The sequence below is a fragment of the Oryctolagus cuniculus genome, chromosome 7 (assembly GCF_964237555.1).
Source record: "Oryctolagus cuniculus chromosome 7, mOryCun1.1, whole genome shotgun sequence".
NCBI lineage: Eukaryota > Metazoa > Chordata > Mammalia > Lagomorpha > Leporidae > Oryctolagus > Oryctolagus cuniculus.
In genome coordinates this window covers 17,371,627-17,396,671 of record NC_091438.1, presented here as the reverse complement: position 1 = coordinate 17,396,671, position 25,045 = coordinate 17,371,627, and the positions used below count along the sequence as shown (strand labels likewise).

The 25,045-nt window shown below is 52.6% G+C and overlaps 1 protein-coding gene, 1 long non-coding RNA gene and 2 pseudogenes across 4 annotated transcripts in view; 3 read left to right on the top strand and 1 right to left on the bottom strand.

The window, feature by feature from the left end:
* The window catches only part of LOC100343528 (uncharacterized), a 35,387-nt pseudogene extending 32,160 nt beyond the window's left edge, over positions 1–3,227 (top strand).
* The window catches only part of LOC127485670 (uncharacterized), a 401,588-nt gene that overhangs the window by 64,378 nt on the left and 312,165 nt on the right, over positions 1–25,045 (top strand). The window lies entirely within an intron of this gene.
* Positions 9,046–13,454, top strand: LOC138850381 (adenomatous polyposis coli protein 2 pseudogene; annotated as a pseudogene).
* Positions 20,170–25,045, bottom strand: part of LOC138850380 (putative neuroblastoma breakpoint family member 5) — a 29,968-nt gene continuing 25,092 nt past the window's right edge. For all 3 annotated transcript variants that reach the window (XR_011390079.1, XR_011390081.1, XR_011390080.1), the window contains 2 exons: positions 24,006–24,397; positions 20,170–23,053 (listed from right to left, as the gene is read on the bottom strand). The gene's annotated coding sequence lies outside the window, so the exon portion shown is untranslated. The remainder of the gene's footprint in view (positions 23,054–24,005; positions 24,398–25,045) is intronic.

Below are 25,045 nucleotides of genomic sequence, written 5' to 3'. Positions count from 1 at the left end.
TGGCCCGGGAAAGGAAGGCGCTGGCGGCATGGCCGGAGCTGCGCACTCCCCGCTGGCCCTGCCGTCCGGAGGGTGTGGTGGGGCCGGGACTGGGGGAAGCGCCGAGGCCTGGTCAGTAGCCTGCTTGTCACTCGGTTGGTTCGCTGCCTTCCCTGCTTTGGGTCGCGGAGGCCGGTGGGCCGCTGTCCTGGGGGCGGGGACAGCCTGTGCAGGGCCAGTGGGAGGGGCTGCAGAGCCAGCTGGGACGCAGGGAGCATGGGGAAGGGGCCCCAGAGGTGGGCGGCGCTGGGCGCAGGCTGGACCTACCCAGGCTCTCTCCCTCCCTTCCTCTTCTGTGCAGGCCGCTGCCCGGGAAGCCAATGTCCTCCTGGACACAGGGCGGCCGCGGCAGGCGCTGGGCTTCTGCTCCCTGGCCGTGCTGGCCAGTGGGGGGGGGGGGGGGCGCCTGCCAGCTGCGCCTGCGTGCCACCTGCCTGGCCCAGCTGCGGGAATGCGATCGAGCCCTCAAGGACCTGGACCAACTGCTCCAGGAGGGTGCAGGCGATGGGGACCTCCCGCGGTGGGCGGAGGACCTCTGCTCCCGGGGCCGACTGCTGCTGAGCCTGGGGGACGAGGTGGGGGCTGCAGCGGCCTTCATCCAGGCCCTCACGCTGGCACCTGCCCCTGCCCAGAGCAGCCTGTGGGGGCAGCTGGGCCAGATCCCCACCGTCCGCCTGTTCCTGCGCCAGGGGCAGTGCTGCCTGGAGCAGCAGCGCCACGTGGAGGCCTGGACAGCAGCCCAGAGCGGCCTCCTGGTGGACCCCGGCCACCGCAGCCTGGAGCCCAGAGAGGGGTGGACTCGGGCTGCTGGCTGCACTGACCCAGCAACAGGAGCCCGTCATCTTCACCCTCAGGGTATCACCCGCGGCACCCCAGATCAGGAGGAGCCGGGCGCCAGGGTGGGTCCCAGTGGGATGACCAGCCTCCCTCTTTTAGACCCCGGGAGTAAAGGGCAGCTTCCTGGGAGGGTCGTCCCAAGGCTGGGGACCCTGGCGCACACCTAGAGCTGGGAGGCTGAAGCAGCAGCCCAGGTCTTCCCCTGGCTGCACAGGACGAGGCCACGCCCTCACGCTGTGCCTGGAAGCCCCTCTTTGGGCCCAAAGCTGCCTCCCACCTTGGCCCTGGCCTGAGTCTCAGGGCTGCTGCTGAGTGCTTTCCTGGAAGTCACTCACGGGGCTGCTCCCCATCTCAGGCCGTGGGGGGCCCAGTGAGCCTGCAAATCCTGAGGGGACCCCGCTTGGTACTTCCCTGGATCCGGAGACAACAGGGGACTAACCGTCCAGGCAGGCTCTTGCTTCCTGCCAAGGAGCATGGAGACCCCTCCCAGGCAGGTGGGGGAGCCCAGCAGTGCCCTGTCTCTGCCCATGCTGCAGCATGAAGAGGTGCTGGCAGACCGGACCCCAAACCCCCTCCCGGGCCGCCTGCCCCAGTCTCTTGCCTGCTCCTTCTTTGAGCCACAGCGCCCCCACCCCTCACCTCCTGGTAGGCACCTGTCCCACCCCAAGCAGCAGAAGTGGCCCTGGGGGTCAGCAGCCCCACCCTCATCCCCTGTGGGCCCTCCCAGGGGGAGGGTTCTGACCACAGGGACAGTGCCTCCCACTGTGAGGATGAGGGAACCGTGGGGGGAGGGAGCTCCACTGCCTCTCTCCTCTCTGCCTCCCCACTCAGAAGCTCCCAGGAGGCCTTGGCGAAGTTTCCTGGGGCACCATCTTCACCAAGTTTTTCCTCCAGTGTCCACTGTCCTCCTTCTGTGTCCACCATGTGTTCGTGGGCTCCACAAAGATGGCCTAACTGTGCGAGGAGCCAGGGATGGGGCCAGGTTCTGGTCAGTGCCCAGGCAGTGAGGTGAGGGCAGGTGCCAAGGGGCTGGGCAGCTGTGCCTCTGCCCTTGTCCTCCCCACCCCGGTGCCCTGCCCTGTCCATCCCTGGGAGGCCATCAGAGCTTGGCTGCTGGGCTGCAGACACTGAACCTGCCCGGCCCCTCCCACCCCAGGGGGCAACAGTACCCTTGGCTCATCTGACAGGGGAGGCACTGGTCTACCACGGAGTGTCAGGTTGAGGCCCTCACCCCCCCAGGGGGTGGGACTCACAGGGGAGAGGACATGGCTGCACCTTCCTCAGAGTCCGCTGGAGCCTTGGCCTTGAACCCCAACCTCCAGACTGAAAAAAACTCCTGTGAATTTGCAGATACAAAACTTAGTTTTGCGGCACCACGGTGGAGGACGGCCAGATCCCCGAGGTCATCTTCTACACCTAGCGGGTCCTGCAGAGGGGGGGAGGCAGCCTTGGTCCCCAGAGCCCCCTGGGTCCCGAGGTCGTCTGCACCTAGCACGGGGCCCCCAACCCCCCGGGCCCCAAGGTCATCTTTTACACTTAGCAGTGCCGGCCACAGGGATCCCGCAGGGGGTGGGCAGGTGGGCCTCAGCCCCCCGAGCCCTGAGGTCTTCTACACCTAGCGTGGGGCCCCTCTGGGAGGGCACTCTCAGTCACCCAGAGCCCCCAGGTGGAGGCTGACCATGACTGCTGTAGCCGTGGTCATGGTCGTGGCCATGGCCACCCAGCACGTGCTCAGGGCAGCGCCTTGGACCCGGGGCCGGATGTGGGGCCGAGGCTGTGGCCAGACCCAGGGCAGTGCCCACCTGTACATAGCCAATCCCCCGCCCCCAACTCACCCCACGACTGCCACCACGGGAGGCCACTCACGCGCCCCCAGATGATTTTTTAAAATAAAGGAAGAAATGCAAAAAAAAAAAGAAAAAAGTTTTGTTCATTTAGTTTCTGTTTAAGCACATTCTATAATGTAACAGTGCCACTTAAGAAAGTAAAGCCCTACAGGTGTCCCTCACGTCTTTCAGAACACAACAGAAACACCTAAAGTTAGGCCCTCTTGGTGCTTCATGACCAGATTCCTGCATAATTTTCACACATTCAGATACAAAGCATACTTGAAAGCCAGCTTCAGACACCATCCAACACAAATAGAACATTTTTCCAAGTCCATGATTATACTTGGTCATTTCTCTCCCAGATTTACTTATACCGGAATCCTTGTCATAGCTCTATAATGAGTATACTCTCCATTTCTCATCCTTTTATTTTTTTACAGTCTATTTTAGAATCCGTTCTTTGGATTATTACCCTCCCTCCTCTGCTTGACCTTGAGTGTGTGACTTGTGGTTTTCTCTTGTTTCCAGCATTTCCAACAATCCTATCCACAGTGAAAGCCTGGTGACTACTTCATTCCCACCCTTGCCTTCCTGCAAACACAGTGGAATCAGGTGCTTGTTAATCATGAGATGTAAACAGTGAGTACTGGGGCCCCATTGTGGCATAGTGGGTAAGCCTGCCACCTGCAATGCTGGCGTTCCATGTTAAGTGCCAGTTTGTTTATGGTTGCCTCTCCTTCAGTCCAGCTCCCTGATAATGGGAAGAGCAGCAGAAGATGCCCAAGTGTTTGGCCTCTGTCCCTCAGGTGGGAGACCTGGATGAGCCCCCAGCTTTCCCCTGGCCCAGGCTTTGTGGTTGCAGCCATCTGAGGAGTGAACACATGGATGGAAGATCTCTGTTTCTCCTTCTTTCTCTGTAACTCCAACTTTCAAAATAAATAAAAAACTTTTTAAAGAGTGAGTCATCTGGAAGCTCTTAATGATGGGTACAATTGCCCATGCAATATGTAGGCTGGACTTGGTGAAGGCAATGGATATTTGGGTGCTTTGCTCAGGTTGTCTTTTCTGGAGAGAGCTGGAGATACGTAGAACAAGACTTCACAACAGCCCCTTGTACTACTCACCTCCCTGCTGACCACCTCTCTGCTGTTTGTATTTTTTATCACAAAATAATTGAGGCTACAATTTAGAAGTGATAATATAGGTCATCTCCTGAGACCATACATGGATTCTTTTTTTTTCTTTTTGAGGATATCTAGGGCTTTATTTTGGAATGCAGAGGCCATACAGCAGATGGAAGATCTCTCACTCTCTCCCTCTCATTGTAAGAGTACCTCTCAACTAATTAAAACCTTGAATCAGGGGGAGAGTGAAGGGGAGGGGGAGGAGGAGGGAGAGGGGGAGAAGGAGAAGGAGAAAAGACTAAAACATGCCTTCCCTGTCCCAGAGCCGGCATGGGTTGCCACTTGCACCATGGGCACCAGTTCGAGTCCCGGCTGCTCCACTTCCCTTGCAGATGGCTGGGAAAGCAGTGGAAGACAGCCTGAGTGCTGTGGCCCTGCACCCACCTGGGAGACCCGGAAGAAGCTCCTGGCTTCGGCCTGACCCAGCCCTGTCCAATGGGGCCGCTTGGGGAGTGAACCAGTAGATGGGAGACTCTCTCTCTCTCTCTCTCTCTCTCTCTCTCTGTGTGTGTGTGTGTGTGTGTGTGTGTGTCACTCTGTCTTTCAAACCGATGACCCAAGACAGCTTCAAAAACAAATGAGGTCTGAGCTCTGGATTAGCACAGGGACCAGGATCTGCCCACTCTCCATGAAAAGTCCTCTTCTGCACAGGGAATGCTGGGAGCTCTCTTTCCTTACTCAAAGCTCTGCTCAAATAACACCCATCCCAGCCTTACACTAGCTGTGCCCCCGTTCAGGGGCAGCCAAGATGGGCCCGAGTTGTGGGGGCAGGTCAGCTATGTGTGGGCTGCCTCAGGGCCTTTGCACAAGCCAGTCTCCACCTGACTGCTCTTCCCACTCATCTTCCATCTGGTCGCTACTCAAGTGTCGCCTCCTGTACAGATCTTCCTCAGACACTTTATCCACATCACCGGGAGGTAGGTCCTGTATCTGACCATTGTCTCTGCAGTTACACAGCCTCGCCTTACAGTGGCTGTCTCTGCCCACACACCATGAACACCGAGGAGCTGGCAGACACGTCTGCCCCATCCCCCTGATTTTTTGCTTGGCAATTTTGCAAGATGATTGCATTTTCCTGAGAAACCCCAAAGGAAGATTAGTTCACATAGTCAGTCAGATAAAGCTGAATAGAAATAACACAAGATAGAGAAATGCAAGGAGGGTAGGGTTCGGAAGCTTGCAAAGTCTTTGAGATATCAAGATTTATTTATTTATTTGAAAGGCAGAGTTAGAGAGGGAGAGATCTTCCATCTGCTGGTTCACTCCCCAAGTGGCTGCAATGGCCAGGGCTCAGCCAAACTGAAGCCTGGAGCCTGGAATGCCATCTGGGTCTCCGATGTAGGTGGCAGGGCCAAAGGACTTTGGCCACTCTCTGCTACTTTTTCAGGCACAAGACTCAAACAGGCTCATGTGGATTCTGGCATCAAAGGTGGTGGCTTAACCAGCTCTCTTGGGGTTTGGTTCCTATTTTTTGAGAAATTCTCTAAAATAAGTTAACTTTGATTTTCATTTGTCAGAAATTTCTTAGTAAGTAAAACAAACTGCTGGTAGTTGTCATGAAAAGTGCAAAGAGTTAGCTATTTCTTAAAGGAGAAGAGACTTTCACACAGATAAACCAACAGGTCACTCTGGTTAGTCAACAGTTTGCGTTTGTGCACAGTGCCTTAGGGTCCCCAACCAATGCAACAATCAGTTGAGCTGGAAAACAGGCTGAACTAAGTGGCATGCTTTCACAAAGTGACCAGTCAGGATTTCCCATACAAGAGTTCTGTGTGGTTCTAAAACAAAGTTCCACAAATTGCTTTGACACACATTTGTCACTGGTCTAGTGATCCTCAATTCATTAGCCCTCAGACTTGGCTTGGCTTGGCTTGGATACCCATCTAACCTATGCCTTCTAGAATGACTCCCTTTACAATCATCAGACAAAAACCTATCACGTTAAGACTTTGTATACATAAACAACTGCATCTTAGACTTCTAGTCCCTAGAACCATGAGCTTAATAAATTTCTTCCCTTTATTTTTTTAAGACTTTATTTCTTTACTTGAAAGAGTTACAAAGAGGCAGAGGCAGATAGAGAAAGAGAGAGAGAGAGAGGTCTTCAATCGCTGGTTCACTCCCTAGATGGCCACAATGGTCAGAGCTGTGCTGAACTAAAGCCAGGAGCCAGGAGCTTCTTCCGTGTCTTCCACGTGGGTGCAGGGGCCCAAGGACTTGGGCCATTTCTGCTGCTTTCCTAGGCCACAGTAGAGAGCTGAATCAGAAGTGGAGCAGCTGAGACTAGAACTGGTGCCCATATGAGAAGCTGGCACTGCAGGCGGCTGCCTTACCTGCTCTGCCACAGCACCGGCCCCAACTTCTTCCCTTTATGATTACCTAGTCTCAAGTGTTCTGTCTTGGTGACATAATAAGGACCAAGACAGTCACAAACTCTGAGATAGTAAAATACACTGAGCATCAAGAGCCCAGTGGAACTAGTCAGAAGTCAAATCACCAGTATCTCTACCTGACTGCAGATCCATTGGGCACCTGGAGTTTAGGGCCCAGTCAATGCACCTGTGTTCCAAGCAGTCTATGGTGAGTCAGCGAATGGTCTCAGTAGAATCCCCAGAATGACCACTGTTGAGGATCTGAGATAAAAAGACACAGCTGTGGTTAAGGCTTAGCATTACAAGAGGAAACTCTGCTTGCAGATACAGTCCCTCAGAGCATAGCAGAATGCTGATCGTCCATGACTGCTTGGGGCAGCGTGGCGCTCAGGGACTAAAGGATGTTCAGAGGGGGGGTGAGCTTGCATCACTGTGAAGTGTGGCTCCACGGGTGAGAGTGCTGCTGGCTATTGGTGCTCAGAGGTACAGTTCGGTGGTGAGTCTGCCCTGATGGGCTGACTTTCACAAGTGAGTGCTGACACCAACAATTTAGTTTTGCAAATGTGTATTCATAGAACTGCATTGTCCTTGATCATTTAGAGAGGTTTAAAAAATGAACACGGATCTTTATTGCCACAGCTACAGAACAATCAGACTTTCCTAAGTTTGCCGGAACATTTTTATTCTCACCCTTGCATAGTGGAACCAATGTGTCAGACTATTTCTAGTTTGAATATCCTGGTTACTCCAACAGATTCTTGTGACCCATCATGCATTTTAACATCACATTGCTTTAGCCTGAAAAATCTCCTGAAACCACACTTCCCAAGTACAAGCTGTTTTTTTAAGACTTATTTTATTTGTTTGTAAGGCAGAATTAGAAAGAGAGAGGGAGAGATAGAGATACAGAGCTCTTCCACCCAATGGTTCACTCCCCAGATGGCTGCAGTGGCCAGGGCTGGGCCAGGCTGAAGCCAAAGCTAAGAGTCAGGAACTCATCCAGGTCTCCCACATGGGTAGCAGGGGCCCAAATACTTGGGTCAGTGCTGCTGCTTACCTGGGCCCAGTGGCAGGGAAGTAGAGCAGAAGTGTAGCAGTGAGAACTTGAACCAGGGCTCCAGTATGGGATGCCAGCGTCGAGGATTAACCTGCTGTGCCACAGTGCCAGCGCTGCAGATGTGAGTCTTTGTCTCTTCATTCAAGTAGCTACTATTGATGGAAATCTATTGGTTATCTGAGATAGTAATAGGAGAGTGAAGCAGAATGGCTAGAGAAAATGTAAGAACACACTAGGTTTGTGATTAATCAGTAAATAATTATTCAGTATGTAGACATTTTGAAAGAATGAGCTCTAATGCAACTACCTGTCCCCAAAGAACTCATTTATTGGGGAAAGGTGAGGTTAAATGGCACAACAGCTGGGATGCCACTTGGGACACAGGCATCCAATATAGGAACGCCTGATTCGGGTCCTGGATCCTTTGCTTCCAATCCAGCTTCCCGATAAGGTGCATGCTGGGAGGCATCAGGTGATGGCTATAGTACTCGGGCCCCTGCCACCCATGTGGGGAACTTGGATTGAGTTCTAAACTCCTGGCTTTGGCCTGACCCAGCCCTGGCTGTCATGAGCATTTGGGGAGTGAACTAGCAGCACTCTGCTTCTCTCTGTATATTCATCTCTCTCTCTCAAATAAAATGAAAACAAATATTTTAGAGAATGTTTATATATGAATTTGAAATTGTGAGGTATGTGTTTTAAATGCACTTCAGAAATTATTAGGAAAAATCTAGTTTGATTTGAATATTCACTTTTTTGAAAAAAAAATCACTCTCATTTTTTTGTGAGTCTACCCATGAGCTTGTTGAGTACTTGTAGTAATGAACATGATCAAGTGCTTCATTGCAATCATCAGTTAGTAGAGAGCAAAGAGCTAAGTGGTCCATAAGTCGGAGAGGCACAGAATGAGCAAATACATCAACATCTGAAGACATTAGAGACTCAAAACTAACAATCAAAATGCTCTTGACAGTTGGAGTCTCTATCATCCAGAGGTAGCCCTGTAAATTAACCACATTCTGTCTTCTGCCAAGGAACTTGATGTTGAATGCGGCACCAAAAGACGGCCCAGTAAAATGGTCTGTATTCACATTAGGGTAAAATACATGCATTTCTGAAAAACACAGAATTGGATGACTCAATTACAAAATATTTCTGACTCAAAGCAAACCCCAAGTGTTATCAGTATCACCATCAGTGTGAGCAGTAGCCCCTCGTGACCAGTGTCCCGGAATGATTCTGGATCCCCAGTGTCACCATCCCCGGCATGAGCAGTGAGACCAGTGTCCCAGTATGACCCATGTCACCATGCCCAGTATGAGCCGCCTCTCCGGGGTGACCATCTCTAGCATCCCAGGTCACCAGTGTGTCCAGCATCACGAGGAAGGTGAGTCTGCAGAGGGGAGAAGAATTCAGTCAGAATTATTGTTCTAAGTCATCTTTGGACAACGGGGAAAACTACCCTCCCTGGCGTTCTTTTGAGGCTTTAAGGAAACTGGTGGCTGTCTTCATCTGTTTTCTGTTACTGTAACCCAATACCACAGACTGGATAATTTATTAAGAAAAGAAATCCATTTCTTGGAGACTAGGAAGCCCAAAGTTGGGGTTGCATCTGATGGGAGTTTTCTGGTTGGAAAGGAACTCTCTGCAGAGTCCTGACGTTGTGCAGGGCAGCTCATATTGAGACAGAGAAAGTGTATGAGCTTTGGTCTCTCCTTTTCTTATAAAGGCACTAATGCAAACCCAGGAACCCCACTCCCATACCTCATCTAATCCTAATGACCTCCCAAAGACCCTCACCTCAAATACCATGTAACATTGAGGACTAATTTTCTTTTTTTCTTTTTCTTTATTTGACAGAGTTAGACAGTGAGAGAGAGAGACAGAAAGGTCTTCCTTCCGTTGGTTCACCCCCAAATGGCCGCTATTGCCAGCACACTGCACCAATCCAAAGCCAGGAGCCAGGTGCTTCCTCCTGGTCTCCCATGCGGGTACAGGGCCCAAGCACTGGGGCCATCCACCACTGCCCTCCCGGGCCACAGCAGAGAGCTGGACTGGAAGTAGAGCCACTGGGACAGAACTGGCGCCCCAACCAGCACTAGAACTCGGGGTGCCAGTGCCGCAGGCAAAGGATTAGCCTAGTGAGCTGTGGCGCTGGCCTTTTTTTTTTTTAATTTAAAATTTATTTGAGAAACACAGACACAACACCACCCCTCCCACCTGCTGGTCCATGCCCCCAAATGCCCACAACTGCCTCCCAATCCCCAGAGGGCATGGCGTGGCCGACTGCTCTGGCCACCCAATCCCAGGAGTGTGGGGCTGGGCCGTCTGCTCTGGCCTCCCTATCCCAGAGGGCAGGGTGGAGCCGTCTGTTTCGGCCACACCTGACCCAGCTCCCACTCTCCACCCATCCAGGCAGGTGCTCCAGGACCACAACTGCCTGCAGACGCTGCTGCAGCACCAGACCTTGCAAAGCCTGACCATCATGAGCAACGCATGTGGCACGCTCTGGAACCTGTGGGCCCGCAGCGCACAGGACCAGGAGCTGCTGTGGGACCTGGGCGCCGTGGGCACACTGCGCAACCTGGTGCACTCCAGGCACAACATGATCGCCATGGGCAATGCTGCCGCCCTGTGCAACCTGCTGGCCCACCGGCCTGCCAAGCACCAGGCGCCACCATGGCCATGTCCCCTGGCACCTGCGTGCCCAGCCTCTACGTGCGCAAGCAGGGGTGCTGGAGGCGGAGCTCGAAGCCTGGCACCTGGCGCAGGCGCTGGGCCTCCTGCCCCAGGCCGCTGAGGCCGCCGCCAAGAAGCCGCTGCCGCCCCTGTGGCACCTGGACGGGCTGGCGCGGGACTAAGCCTCCGACTCGGGCTGCTTCGACGACAACCACGACGTGCCGTCCATGGCCGCCGCCACCCCCGAGCCCGCCAGCCCAGCCATACTGTCCTTCTTCCTGGGCAGCCCCTTCCTGCAGGGCCAGGTGCTGGCCCGCGCCCAGCCAGCCCGCCGCGGCCTGGAGCCTGAGAAGGAGGCCGGCAGCGAGGCGGCCGTGGCGGCCAAGGCCAAGGCCAAGCTGGTGCTGGCGTGGATCGACCGTCTGGTGGAGGACATCTCGGCCTTGCACACCTCTTCTGACAACAGCTTCAGCCTCAGCTCCGGGGACCCTGGGCAGAAGGCGCCTAGGGAGGGCCGGGCACAGTCCTGCTCTTCCTGCCGCGGCCCTGAGGGTGGCCGGCCGGAGGTAGGGGGCCGGGCACATGCCCTGCTCCGGCTCAAGGCGGCCCACGCCAGCCTGTCCAACAACAACTTTAACAGCGGCAGCACCAGCTACTGCCCGCGGGAGCACATGCGACCCTGCCCGCTGGCCAAGCACCGCGAGGAGCTCCTGGGCGGGCAGCCGCAGCCAGCTTGGGTCGACCTCGACCTGAGGGGCAGCCAGGCCGAGGGGCCCACCCGGGACACCGCCAGCGCTGACGCCCGCGTGTGTACCATCAAGCTGTCGCCCACCTATCAGCACGTGCTGCTGCTGGAAGCCGCGGGCAGGTTAGGCGCAGGGGCGCCCTGGCGGCCCCAAGACACACACACACACACACACCCCGCGGCCTGGAAGCAGGCCTGGCTGCCAGCGGAGGGCCTGAGCCAGGTGCCCAAGAAGCTGGGGGCTGGCCAGCCGCCCCAGAGGCGCAGGAGGGGCCCCTCTCACTGTCCCGTTGCAGCTTGCTGTCCTCGCTGTCCTTGGCCGGATGCCCGGGCCCCTGAGAGGCCGGAGACCTGGACAGCGACTCCTCCCTCGAGGGCCTAGAGGAGGCTGGCCCTGAAGAGGCAGAGCTGGGCGGGCATGGCGAGGGCCCATGGCCATCCCGGCGCCACTGCGGGGCTGTGGCTGGGGCCTGGGCATGGAGGATGCCATGCCATCCAGCTCTTCCGAGAACTGTGTGCAGGAGATACCGCTGGTCCTGAGCCACTGCAGCTCTGTGAGCTCCCTGGGCAGCTTCCAGAGCCTGTCCATCACCAGCTCCATCCCCAGTGACCCCTGCAGTGGGTTGGGCAGCAGCACGGTAGCCCCAGTGAGCTGCCCTACAGCCCCGGGCAGACCATGCGGCCCAGAGGAGAAGCCAGCCTCCAGCCTCAGCCTCAGCGCACTCGCCCCGCACGAGCACTCCTAGCAGCAGTACATGGAGCTGTGGCTGCTGCCTGCCTGCCCCGACCGCGGCACTGGCAGGGGTGGTGGTGGCGGCGGGCGCTGCTGGGGAGAAGTCACAGGATGCCAGGAGGGGACGGCGCCCACAGGCTCCCGCAACCACATAGCTGCGGACCAGGAGCTGGAGCTGCTGGGTGAGTGCCTAGCGGCCGCAGTGCCCACATGGCTCCACAAAGTGGCCTCGGTGCTGGTGCCCGGCCACCAGGCACTGCCTGTCCCAGTCTACAAGCTGGTGCCCTGGAGGACGACTCGTGAACCGACTCGGCGGAGGGCACGCTGGTCAGCTTCTCCAGCACCGTGTCCCTCAGCGAGGAGACCCTGCAAGGGCCACCCAGGGAGCAGCCCCAAGGCCAGCTGGACAGGCAGGAGGCCCCCAGCCTCGCGGCCCCCTCTAGCCAGATCTCGGGGCACCGGCTCAAGGCCGGGGGCACCAGCTGGCACGGGCAGGAGCCGGGCCGGTCTGGAGCTGCCCCTGGTCCGGCTCCCAAGTGCCCATTTGGACTGGGCTTAGGGTGAAGGGGGGAGCAGTCCCTGTGCCTCAGGACGCCCACTGAGGAGGCCGGGTACTGCTTCTAGGACTCTGATGAGGCGCCCTCCTCGGCCGGGCCGCCCCCATGGCAACCATCTGCCATCCCGCGGGCTCTGAAGTGGGGCGGGAAGGAGGCTCCTGCCCCAGCCAACGCGGCCGCTCAGGTCCAGCTGCACCCCTGGGCCCAGCCCCGGGTGATCTCCGACAAGACCCCACCTTGCTACTCCCTGAGCTTCTCGGCCAGCTCGCTCAGTGAGCCCGAGCCCTATGAGCGGCCGGCCAGCCACCTGGGAGGCCGGGAGTCCATGGTCCCCCAGGCCCAGCGCCGGGGAGGTGGACACGACAGCTCCCCCAGCCTGCGCTCTGAGGAGGCACTCCTGCACCACTGCATAGGCTCAGCCATGCCCAGGCACCGGTTCCCAGCCTCTGGCCCTCACTGCCACAAGGCCCGGGCTGCCAGGCAGAATGAGTGGCCTGCAGCAGCGCCCTGGGACTGCAGCCAGGAGGTGGCCATCTCAGACCGGGCCACTGACCTGGACAGCATGGAGTGGCCTGCCATCCAGGAGGGCACCAACTCCATGGTCACATGGCTGCACCAGGCAGCCGTGGTGGCCCCCCGCGAGGCCTCCTCCCAGTCTGACTCCCTCCTGTCCCTGGGGTCTGCTTTGGAGGACTAATTTTCAACATGAGTTTGGAGGCAACACATACACACAGACAATAGCAATAGCTTTTTTGCCTTATTGTCAAATAACTAAGCCAAATATTGTGGCTTTATTTCTATAAATGAATCCCCTGAAATGTATATTTAGATATGTATTAATAAAATCAGAAAAGTAATGCTGATTCCATTGGGGGTGACAATGAGGTACACAAAGAGAGATTTTTCACTAATTTTTTAAAAATTTTATATTTCCTTTTTTTTTAAAGATTAAGATTTTATTTATTTATTTATTTGAGAGGTAGAGTAACAGTGAGAGGGAGAGAGAGAAAGAAAGGTCTTCCCTCTGTTGGTTCACTCCCCAAATGGCCACATTGTGGGAGCTGCACTGATCTGAAGCCAGGAGCGAGGAACTTCTTCCCAGTCTCCCAAGTGGGTGCAGGGGCCCAAGGACTTGGACCATCTTCTGCTTTCCCAGGCCGCAGCAGAGAGCTGGATTGGAAGAAAAGCAGCCGGGACTCAAACCGGCACACATATGGCATGCCGGCATCACAGGTGGAGGATTAATTTACTGTGCCATGGCCCTGGCTCCAGATTTTTCATTTAATTTGTATGTTTTTAAGGATTGCTGTGTGATAGAGTATTTGTTTCAGTATTTGTGGTATCAATTGTAATGATATGATTTTGATGATTTGATATTTTACTGTTTTTCAAATAATCAACAGTAAGGCTATCATACTTTTTTTTTCAGGGATAATAAATGTATTTTAATAACGTAACGTTTGACAGCGGTTTTTGTCCATGAATGTAAAGATAACTCTCACCCCCCCCACCCACCCCACCTTGGCTCTCTTACAAACTGTGGATTAGGCTACCCTTGCCAGGAAGTGAGAAAGCTGCAACAAGGACAGTCTGTGCCTCCCACTTGGAGAAGGGGACTCACAACGTGTCGGGAAAAAAGAGCTACGCATTCAAATTCCTGGTTGTACACCTACCTGTACACTGGTGTCAATTGAATGGCTCAAATTAAACAAATATAGATTCCATATATACAAATATTCTGTCATGTATAGGTATAGTATATCTATTGTAAAAGGAAAAAATTTTAAACTTTTGACTGTGCATGCACGGCCCAAATCTGGTTCTCACTCCTTAATCGCAAAGTGTGAACGGGTCCCCCTCTAACCCGCTATGCCACCTTCACCCCAACCCTGCCCTTCTGTGCACGGCCTGTCCCCCCACGCTGCAGCTCCTGGGCTCCTCTCCTTAGTGTGACTGTGCCAGCTCCAGAGCCTCTGAGCCCAAGACAGAGCGGGATGACCTGCAGCCACCTTAACCTCACTTCCTTAACTGCACTTTAACCCTCAGAGACTTCTGCCTGCAACAAAGTTATATACTACAAGCCTGCACGCAGGAGGCAAGGCCTCCTCTCTCTAAGAGAAAAGACAGCAGGATTCTAGCTCTTGGGGTTTGGTAAGTTTCAAGTCAGTTTCTCTGCACAGCACCGGAAACGCCGTGGTCTGGGCCTGTGCTGTGTCCTGGTGGGCTAAGCCTCTGGCTGCAGGGCCGGCTTCCCCCATGGGCGCTGGTTCTTGTCCCGGATGCGCCTCTTCCATTCTGGCTCTTTCCTAATGGGCTGGGGAAGCCATGCAAGATGGCCCGAGGGCTTGGGGCCTGCTCCTGCCTGGGAGACCCCTTGTAGTGGCCATCTGGAGAGCGAACCAGAGCATGGAAGACCTTTCTCTCTGCCTCTCCCCTCTCTGTAATTCTCTCTCTCCAATGAATAAACACAACAGTAAGAATGAAAGGCCTGGAGTTACAAACAGCAGGAGGCTGTGGTCCCGGAGAGCGCCCCCTGCCGCCCGGGCTCCGCAGCCCCGCGGCCTCCTCCAGGGGGCCCGGCCCTTCCTGCCCTCCCGGGGAGCTGTGGGCGCGGCTCCCGCATCCTCCTCCCGAGGAGCGGCGTCCTGAGCCTGGGGCCGGCGCCCGTCCTCCTGGAACCCTGTCCCTCGGCGCGGGGTCCGCCCCGCGTCCGCGGTTCCCTGTCTTCTCTGACTCCGGTTCCGGAAGGCGGCCCTCAAGTGACCCCGCACCGCTGTCCCCGTTCCGGAGCCCTGGCGCGGGTCCTCCATGTCCACAGCTCTGTTTTCTGAAGCGGGGTCCGCATCCGGGTTCCCCAGGGGGGCGGCAGCCCTCAGGGCCCTCGGCGACCTGCAGGCCGGGCTGGGGGTTATCAATGGCGCCCTCGGGGCGCAGGGGCCTGGGCTGTGTGAGGGGCTGAGGGCAACGGGCGGGTGGGCGGGGCTTGCGGAGGGCGGGAAAGCGCTGGGCCGCGCGGCGGTGGGCGTGGCCTGTGGGAGCCCAAGGTCTGGTGCGGGCTTGTCCCGCGTGTCCGTGTCCCCGCCCTTCCCAGCTGTGTGGGAGCTGAAGGAGGAGCGGGTGCGTGGCGCTGTGGCCTGTGGGGTTTCCCCTCTGTGGATGTAATGATCGCTCTGCCACCTCGAGCTCCGGCTTCTGTTCTCTCTGGGGGTCCCGACCCTTCCTCCCTTGCCCGTGGACCACTCTTCCCGGGGTCTCTCTGGCCCGGATCCTGAGGGAGCAGCAGAGTCCGGAGGAGAAACCAGCGCTGCCCTGGGGGAGCTCTTTGTGTCCCCTCTGCCCTGGCCCCTCGCTGAGCTGCTGTTGCTGTCAGGCTGTGGTGCCCTGAACTCCAGCGTGTGTGTGTGCGCATGTGCGTCCACGCACTTTCCTCACGGAAATGTATTAAGAAATGATTAGTCCCTGACCCCAGTCACCAGTGTCATAAACCACAGCATGGGTCCCATTATTTCCCTGTTACATGCGTTGACTGGGGAGTTGGGATCACACGTGGGGACTTAACCCACTGCACCGCCCTGTGCGGGTTCCATCATCAATGTTGTTAAAGACGCAGGCACAGAGCACAGTGCAGAGGCAGGGTGGAGCCATGAATGAGGAACCTGCTGGAGGCTGTATTTAAAAGCCTGCTATGGCCGGCGCCGCAGCTCACTAGGCTAATCCTCCACTTTCGGCGCTGGCACCCCGCGTTCTAGGCCGGGTCGGGGTGGGGATTCTGTCCCAGTCGCTCCTCTTCCAGTCCAGCTCTCTGCTGTGGCCCGGGAAGGCAGTGGAGGATGGCCCAAGTGCTTGGGCCCTGCACCCACATGGGAGACCAGGAGGAAGCACCTGGCACCTGGTATCAGATCAGCGCGGTGCACCGGCCGCAGTGGCCATTGCGGGGTGAACCAACGGATAAGGAAGACCTTTCTCTGTCTCTTTCACTCCCTCACTGTCCACTCTGCCTGTCAAAAAAATTATAATAAATAAATTAAAAAAGAATCAAAGTTCTCTAAAAAAAGAGCCTGCTACATGTTCTCAGGGCATTACATGGGGACCTGATGTACAGGGTGCAGACGTCCCTGTGAGGTCCAGGGTGCAAACCCGCCCTTTGGGAGCCACCTCTGCCCACTCATCTCAGCTGCTGCTGTCCGGAGAGCCCTCTCAGAAGTTGGAGGAGTGAGCCCAAGTGCCCCACAGGGAAGCTCAGCTTCCCAGAGTTTCATGGAGGTTGCTAGGGCCGGATGCTTTGAAAATGCAACATAGTGTGCTTTTCCTGTTGTCCTGTGGCTTCCAGGACTGGGTTAGACCTGGGGCCTGGAGAGGGATGGGGAGGGGAAACCCAGCTCACAGCAGGCATGGAGTCCCTGTGTCTCTGTGGCTGTCCTGGAGTGCAGAGGGGGAGGGAGGGGCATGCTCATCAGGAGAATCCTGGAGGCCTGGGAAGAGCCCTCAGCACACAGCTGCCTCAGAGAGAACCGCTGGCCTCTTCCCTCTCTTTCTTGCTAGGCAGGGAACAACAGAATTGGAGTCTGGCTGAGCTTGTCTGAAATCCACTGTGTGAAGGCGACAGTCATTGTCCAGAGGATCTTCAGGGACTCAGTGCACCAGGCACTGGAGACAGGAAGAAGGCACGAGTGCACTCACACAGACCAGCAGGCACTGCAGCCCCCAATTGGAGGACACTTGAGCCCACCCTGAGTGACAGACCCTGGGCTGCACAGGTGCACCACTGGCCCTAGGAACTAGACACTGCCCGTGGACAGGATTCTGCTGACCCTGGACACTGTGAGGATCTTGAGATGGGCTAGAATTATGTTACAGGAGCCAGCATGAATTTTCCAGTGCCTGCTCCTTGGGTCTCTCCTTTCACATCAAAAGCTGGTGTCACTGTTTCAGAATGGCCAGTCCATGGAGGTCTTCCTATGCACTGGCACCAGGGAAACTGAGAAAGCAGGTGTGGGGCCCTCAGTGTTCAGAACGTAGGACATTCATCACACATGGGAAGGGGTTTGGCAACAGCATGTCCTTGGTTGGACAAAACAGCCTGAGGTGGCCAACTCTGCAGGAGGCCTCCTGCAGACAACTAGAAATACAACCCCAAAGGTGCCCACACATGTCTGTGACCACCCCGTCCCCAGGATATCAAGTACTTGGGTTCCTGCCACCCACACAGGGAAACCTGGATTGAATTCCCTGCTCCTGACTTTAGCCCCAGTCCAGCCAGGCAGTTGCACACATTCTAGGACTGAAACAGAGGGTGGCAGTACTCTCTGTGTCTCATCCCTTCTGTGATGGAGCAGTGGTTTACTAGCCTAAGCATTCACCTGGAATAGCAGCATCCTATATGGACACCTGTTTGAGTCCTGGTTGCTCCTCCTCTGATCCAGCTCTCTGCTGTGGCCTGGGAAAACAGTGGAAGATGATCCAGTTCCTTGGGCTCCTGCACTCATGTGGGAGACACAGAAAAACTACTGGTTTATGGCTTCAGATTGGCCCAGCTCTGGCCATGGTTTCCAATTGGGAAGTGAACCAGTGATTGGAAGGCTTTCTCTCTGTCTCTGCCTCTCCATGATAATTCTCTTTGGTTCAAACTCTGCCATCTGGGCCCAGGAGGGTGGCAGCATTATCCCAAACATTTCCAGAGCCTCTACTGCTGGTCAGTGCAGTGTCCCATGGCTTCTGTCTTGCCTGTCAGCCTGGGTAACAGGTGCAGGAGCCCTGATTATCTTGGAATCCCCTTCAGGGTCACCTTCATTCTTCTTGACAAAAACTGCATGTTGTCAACTGACACCCTGCATTACTCCGTCCATTCCATCCAGGAAGGCCGTCAGCCCACTTTCATTTCAACACCATTCCGCTCACCCTTGGTGAAACCTGCAGATTCTGTCCATGTCATACAAGCATCTTTTTCAAGGCACAGTCTAGCCACACCCTGGTGTTCTCTTCCAGAACACATTTCATTTGTTGTAATATGGATAGACTCAACTTTCCAAATCTTCAAATTCTAGTTTCTTTTTGTTCAGAATTCCCAGAAATTAAATTCTCTTTTTGGACGTTACTATAAAGAGTCAGATGGCCATTGGCCAGTGCTGTGACATAGAAGCCTAAGTCCCCACCTGCAGTGTCAGCATCAGGTATGGGCACCAGTTCAAGTCCAAGCTGCTCCACTTCTTATTCAACTCCATGCTAAGGTGCCTGGAAATTAAACGGAAGTTGGACCACTTGCTTGGGCCCCACACACATCTGGAAGGAGCTCCTGGCTCCTGGCTCCTGGCTCCTGTCTTTGGCCTGACCCTGCCCTAGCTATTGGGGATTGACCCAGCAGCTGACAATCTCTCTCCCAGTATGTCTGTATCTCTCCCTTTCAAATAAATTCTTTTGAAACACTGCCAGAAGGCAAGCCCCTGAATCAGCACTTTGCTGAGAATTCACCTCCATTTATTGTCCAGTTTCATTCCTGGCAAGTTATACCTTCTAGAAAAATGCCAGAAACCAAGTTCCCTGCCTCTTACAAAAAAGGTTCACCTTGTTCCTGGTCTTCAATCACATCTATTCCTCATTTCCACTGCTGACCTCACCAGAATCCCCATTCCCATCCATAGCTCAGTGTGCATCTGAAAACGCCTCCAGTGGGGACCTGTTCCCCAGGGGCAAAGCTGCTTCTGTCCTTGCAGGATTCATTAGACCTGCACCTCAAGTCTCAGGATGCTAATCTGTGTCTGGTGAGACCCTGCGAGGACTTATGGAATATGGACAGTTGTCCATGAAGCTCTGTGTCAGATGGGGTCTGGGATCACTTGCAGGCACTAAAGTCACCATTGCTAAAGTCCTGTACATAAATGGGTAGCATTTGCATTGGACCAAATATTCTCCCATATGTTTTCAGTTGTCCCTAGATATCTTATAATACCTAAAGACACTATGACATAAATGGTATACTGTGTGTAGAAGAATTCAAGGGGAAAAAGATGGTATATGGACAGTACAGATGCATTCCTTTTCAATTTTCAAAATCACTGCGAATGGAATCTGCACTTGTGGTCCCCTGGATCCCAAGGGCATCATGGGATAAGGCACTGTGTCATGTGGTCTTGTAGGCTAGGAAGTCCCAAGACCTGCTGGCAGATGGCTGGCCTTCCAGGAGAGACACTTGGATTCTGGCCTGGAGTCAAGTGCAGGAATGGAAACATTCAAGGCAGCCAGGAGGTTTTTCCTGAATTTGCAGGCGTTTGGGGAGTGAACCAGTAGATGGAAGGTATTTCTCTCTCTCTCTCCACCCCAGCACCACCACCTCCCTCTCCCTTTTCTCCCACTGTTCATCCTCTGCCTCTTCACTGTAATGCTGCTTTTCAATAAACTTGTTTTTTTTTTTTTTTCTAAAGAAGGCAGGTGCTGACATCGTGGGACCCTGGGTAAAGCCATCAGTATGACAGCGGCTTCCATGTCAGAGTGCCTGGTTCAAGACCCAGCTGCTTCTAAGCCATATTTCCTGTAGTAATGGGAGGCACAGATGGCTTAAGCTGTTGGATTCCTTACTTCAGCCTGGTTTAGCCGTGGCTGCCGCAGGCATTTGAGACATGAATCAGACGGAACATCTCTGTGTGTTTCATTCTATGTAGCTCTCCCTCTCTCTTATGTTTGCCTTGCAGATAAATAAACCAATCGCTTTAAAAATTGGTAAACTTGGTTCTGGCACTGTGGTACAGTGGGCAATGCCTCCACCTACAGTGCCTGCTTCCCATGTGGACTCTGGTTCAAGACCTGGCTGTTCCTCTTCTGATCCGGCTCTCTACTATAGCTTGTGAAAAGCAGTCTACTTCATATATAAAGAGAGAGAGAGAGAGAGAGAGAGAGAGAGAGAGAGAGATACAAGGGTAAAACATCAGCACACCCAATATGAGATGTAATATATTATAACACTGCAATTAAAAAATCCAAGCGATAGAGAAAAAAATTCAATGGTATGGGCTAACAGGATATTTGCAATAACATTCCATGTTGGGGTGAGAATGCTTTTGAACTACAGAATGCCAAGATCCAGTCTTCAGGAAGAATTCTATTAGAAATCTAGTATTCAACTTGAGTATAATAACTGACACAGGCATGAATGGTTAACGCATGGTAAAACTGTTAAAGGAAGGCCATTTTCAAACAGGATATTTATACATCTTCCAAGCAGCACTCTCCAAAGTTTTTTATTTCAACTCTGAAATTTTATTATCCAAAGTGTATGATTTTTATACAGAACAAAAGTAAAAGCAGGTATCAACATCAGCAAAGAGTTTGTAGAATTTCTGCAGAGATTTTCACCGAAGTTAGGGATGGTGGAAGTGGTATCCAAGGTAAAACCTAGATGACTGCTGATTTGTCTCTTGGCATAAATTACCTGGCAGTTTGTTCTGGAGGTACTGAATAACTTGTCATCATCAGTGGTCAGTTGTTTTAAACCAATTTGAGTTGTCAAACAAAGCAAAAAAACAATGTTTTTTTTTGTTGTTGTTGTTGCATTGTGGCATTTTACTGAAGCGGCATTTATTTTTTTTCTTCTTAGTAATTTCTTCTTGTTTTGAAATTTTTTCATTTCTTTTTAGCATTTTCTTATTTAGAAAAATAACTAACTGAAATGGCATTGTACGTTGTTTCCTTAGTATTGCTTTTTTTGTTTGAAGTTTTAAACTTTTGCAAAGTTGTTAAATTGTAATTATTTGGCATTTTCTCCATTAAATGAAACAGTGAATAGGAATGACATTTTACACTTATTCTGAATAATTGTTTTTCTCTTTTGTCATTTGTAAAGTATAATCAGTTTTAAATTTAAAATTTTTTAGCATTTTTGTATTTACAAAAACACTGAACTGAAATGGAATTTTACTTTTTTTGCTGAGTTTAAATTTTAAAAAAAAATTTAATTTTTATATATATCTTACTTTTTCCTATTTAAAAAGTTACTAAAATGAAGTGGCATTTTAATTTTCCTATTAGTATTTTCCTATTTTTTGTTTTTTTACTGTTTTTAAAGTTTTTAACATTTTTAATTTTAATTTTTCAGTCTTTTACTTTCAAAACCACTTAAATGACATTTTTCTAATTTTTTCTTTTTAAATTTTTAACAGTTTTTAAATTTTTATTTTTTTAAATCTTTTTCCTTTTTAAAAAACAATGCAGTACCATTTTTCTTTTCTATTTTCATTTAAATTTTTTTTTTACTTTTTAATTTTTTTATTTTTTTTTTGGAATTTTTCTTTTTAAAAACACTTAACTAAAACAGGGAATACATATTGGGTTCTGAATCAAAATTTTTGAGATTCCAGTTACACTCCTGGACACTGGAGACACTTCTGGGCCTGGACAGCGATATCTTAATGAGAAGTTGTAGATTTTAGGAGCCCAAGATGTGCTGACAGGATGTCTAAGGCAGCTGTTACACTGAGAGGAGGCACACTCAGGTGGAAACATAATTCCCTCCCTAGGATCCCAATGTTCATGAAAGGAAAACAATTGTGTCATCACAGGTATGACAAACAGTGGAAGTAAGAATGGTAGCTGTGAGAAACAGGTCCACCACAGGGCAGCGGTGCCATTGGCTCGGTTTGTTCATTGACCAGGAACAACTACTAAGCAGTGGGCATCCAGAATCTGCGAGGACTCGGTTTTCCATGTCGGGGTGGGGACAGGCATATGGCCCCTCCTCGTCCAGCAGCTGCCTCAGGCCGGCAGGAACACGGCCTTGCTGTTTGCTGGGGCTCTGGATGCCTTGGCCCACGTCCTGCATCAGGAGCCCCCAGTTCTCCTGCAACACTGTGTGGAGTTGGCAGGACCAGCAGCTGTAGGAGATGAGCGTCCCCATGACGAGGTCCTGCCCGCATCTGTGCTGCCTGACTCTGGACATGGAGAGAGGAGTGTTCAGAGAGGTGTCTGGTTCCTTGATGCAGGCTCAGTCCACCTCGCCCACCTGGCCCCTTCTGGCCACACTGCTGCATTCATCACCATGAACTTGCTGTTATCACGCCCATCGACAGCCACCTCCTGGGTTGATGACTGGACCTCAGCCAGGGCCGCTGCTCACTCCCTTTTTGCTCAGGCTCTGAGGGGTCACCCTCTCCACAGTTGTTAGGATACAGAGGAAGGAGCACATCTTTAGGATGTACAGATCAACAGACAGCTTTCACCAACTGACCGATGCCAGGGTCAGGGGACCTGATGGGCACACAAGATGCTCTCTGCCTCCTGCGGGGATGTGGGAGGGAGCACACAGCACTCCCTGCATTGGGTGCTTGGCCAAAGAGTGAGGCTGAGTGTAAAATTGAGGAAAGCATCAGAGATCCTCAGGATGCAGACCCCGAGCCAGACACCTGGCCTGCGCCTTCACACAGTCAGCATTCCCATCATGGAAGACAGCAGAAGGGGGAGATGGTTGGGGTTCAAAAGGAGGAAAGAGACCCTTCCTGTCCTTTGGAGCCCCAAAGTCTCCTTCCTGCTGTCTTCTATGCGGAATGCTGGCTGTGTGAAGGAGAGGGCCAGCTGTCTGGGTCAGGGTCCACGTCCTGCAGAGTCAGATCCTCTCCTCTGCTCACATGCAGCCTTGTGCACAGGGCGCTGTGTCTCTGACACTGCCCACACTGAGCTCGCCCCATCCAAAGGCAGTGTGTGCCCAGAGTCCTATGCTGTTTGCTTCCAGCTCCTCCTGACCTAAGATCTCGACAGGAGGCAGTTGGAGAGGAGCCAGGTGGTGTTCTCTCCAGAGCAGCTGTGGAGTCAGGCCTGGGTCTCCTTAGGTGTTCACTCGGATTGGAGGTGGAAGACTGTGCCAGCTCTCAGGGAAGCAGCCTAGTGGATAAAAATAGCCGAGGGCAGTTCATGGTGTTGAAATTGCGTTCTTGGTGTTCTGGTTGCTGTTGAAGTGGAGCTCCTGTGGTAGATGTTTGGAAGAGGTGGGGACGTTACAATCAGCAATACTGTTCTGTACTTCCAACTGTACTTGGGATCTGAAAGAGGGAGAGAAGAAAAATCAAAGGAGAGCTGGGTCAGGTCCAGGTGAGAGCTGAGCCTGCATCTGGGCTGCAGTGGGGCAGAGGCCGGGCAAACTCAATTCCAGTGGGGAGACTGGCTGAAGGGGAGCCCTGGGCTGCTGAGAGGGAAGTGGCAGCCAAATGAGCAGAGTCCTGCCCTGAACTCCAGCCCAGCTCTGCAGTGCTGGGGAACCAGGGCCCTTGACCTCTCCTAACCAGGAGTGAGTGATGTCACCCCAATTCCTCCTGCTCTCTGGTGCATTAGAAATGGATTAGTTTTCTGCAGTAAGCAAAGAGAGCTGGGAGTGTAACCACAGCACAACTCATGTCAATAGAACAGACACCAAGTTTCTCTGAAGATGATTCCACATCTAGTTACACCTAGGACCATTCTGCTGTGTGCCTAATAGCTCACTCACTCGACTCTGAAGGGAACATTAACTTTAAAACAGGCACTCTTTAGTCATCCTAGAGTTTCCCCATTTTTTTTCAGTTCCCCTAAGAAATTTTCTTTTTGAGAATATCCTGTTTGTATACCGGTCAGAGGGAAGGACAAACATTGGAGAATGAGACCTAAGAATCCGCATTGGAAATTGGCCTAGGAACAAGATTAGATAAAATGTGATTGTTCAATGTATATTTCTCAACCCAATAGAGGGCTTGCAATCAAGTGAGTGGATGATGAAAAGCATGTTTTAGGGAGAGAAGTTCAACTGTAAACATTTTAACTTGATTATGAGGGGAGGTATTCTATTTTGTGGGTCAGGTTTCTACATGACAAGGATTTCTTACTGTATCTTCTATTTCCAATTATTGATCCAAACAGAGAGGTTACAGTTCTACCCTATCTGAACAAACAGAAATGAGCTATAATATGTTCCCAGTGTAAGAAGGAACAAGTACATCTAAGACACACACACAGGATTACCTCTGTCTAGGTGTGAAGGCCCAGGAATCTGAAGGTCAGTGCCCACATGTTGGTCTGTGGTTTTTCCTTCATCTCCTGGTCAGGGAATCTCCATGCGAGGCGGCACTCCATGGGCTGTGGTTTTCCCTTCATCTCCTGGCCAGGGAATCGGCACGCAATCTTCCTCTCTGTGGGCTGTGGTTTTCCCTTCATCTCCAGGCCAGGGAACCGGCAGGCCAGTTTGCATTTCCTGGGCTTCTGTTTTCCTTTGATAACATTTTCTTTTGGGGTACTTGGGACATCGCTGGGGCTGATGCTATGACTCTCACTCTTGCTGGTGATGGGATCTTTGTGAGGACCTCCCTCCAGCTGGGAACGGGTCTTCCTCTCAGGGGCAGCAACAAAACTCAGTTCTGAAATAGAACCACAGCCATCAGGATTGGTATTCATGCTCTCTCTCTGGCAGTCAGGCCTGCAGCAGAGGGACAAGTAAGGAAAGGGGCCCTGGACAGTCTTGTCTGAAGTGGGAGATGAAATCTGCACAGACACTAAAATGTATTCATTTGGGTTGATTTTATACATACTCACTGATAATTTATCACTAGGCAAAAGTAATAAACATGGCTCAGATGATCACAATATTCAACAAAGTTGAACTAATAAAACACACAGCTCTTAAGCTTTTAAGGCACAGAAACCACACTGGGTATCTGTTGAAGGTTTGGGGGGATGGAGCAGGATCATCTAATCTGGAGGGCATTGTAATGAGAGACAAGGACAGGGGACCACTAACAGCTGGAATGGACACATCTAGCACAAGAACACATGCATTTCATACATGCACATGCTTTGCTGAACAAACACCAAGCACATCGATTCATAGGATATATGCCTTCAGTGTCTGTCATATAGATAATAATATACATGATGTGGCCATCATTTTCTGGTCAGTTGAAGTGGGAACCTAGTTACAGGCACCTGAAGAATGGAGAGACAAGCTAAGGTGAAACACAAAAGTCAGGAAGAAATCCCAGGTGGGAGGTAAGGCATTGCTTTGGCCT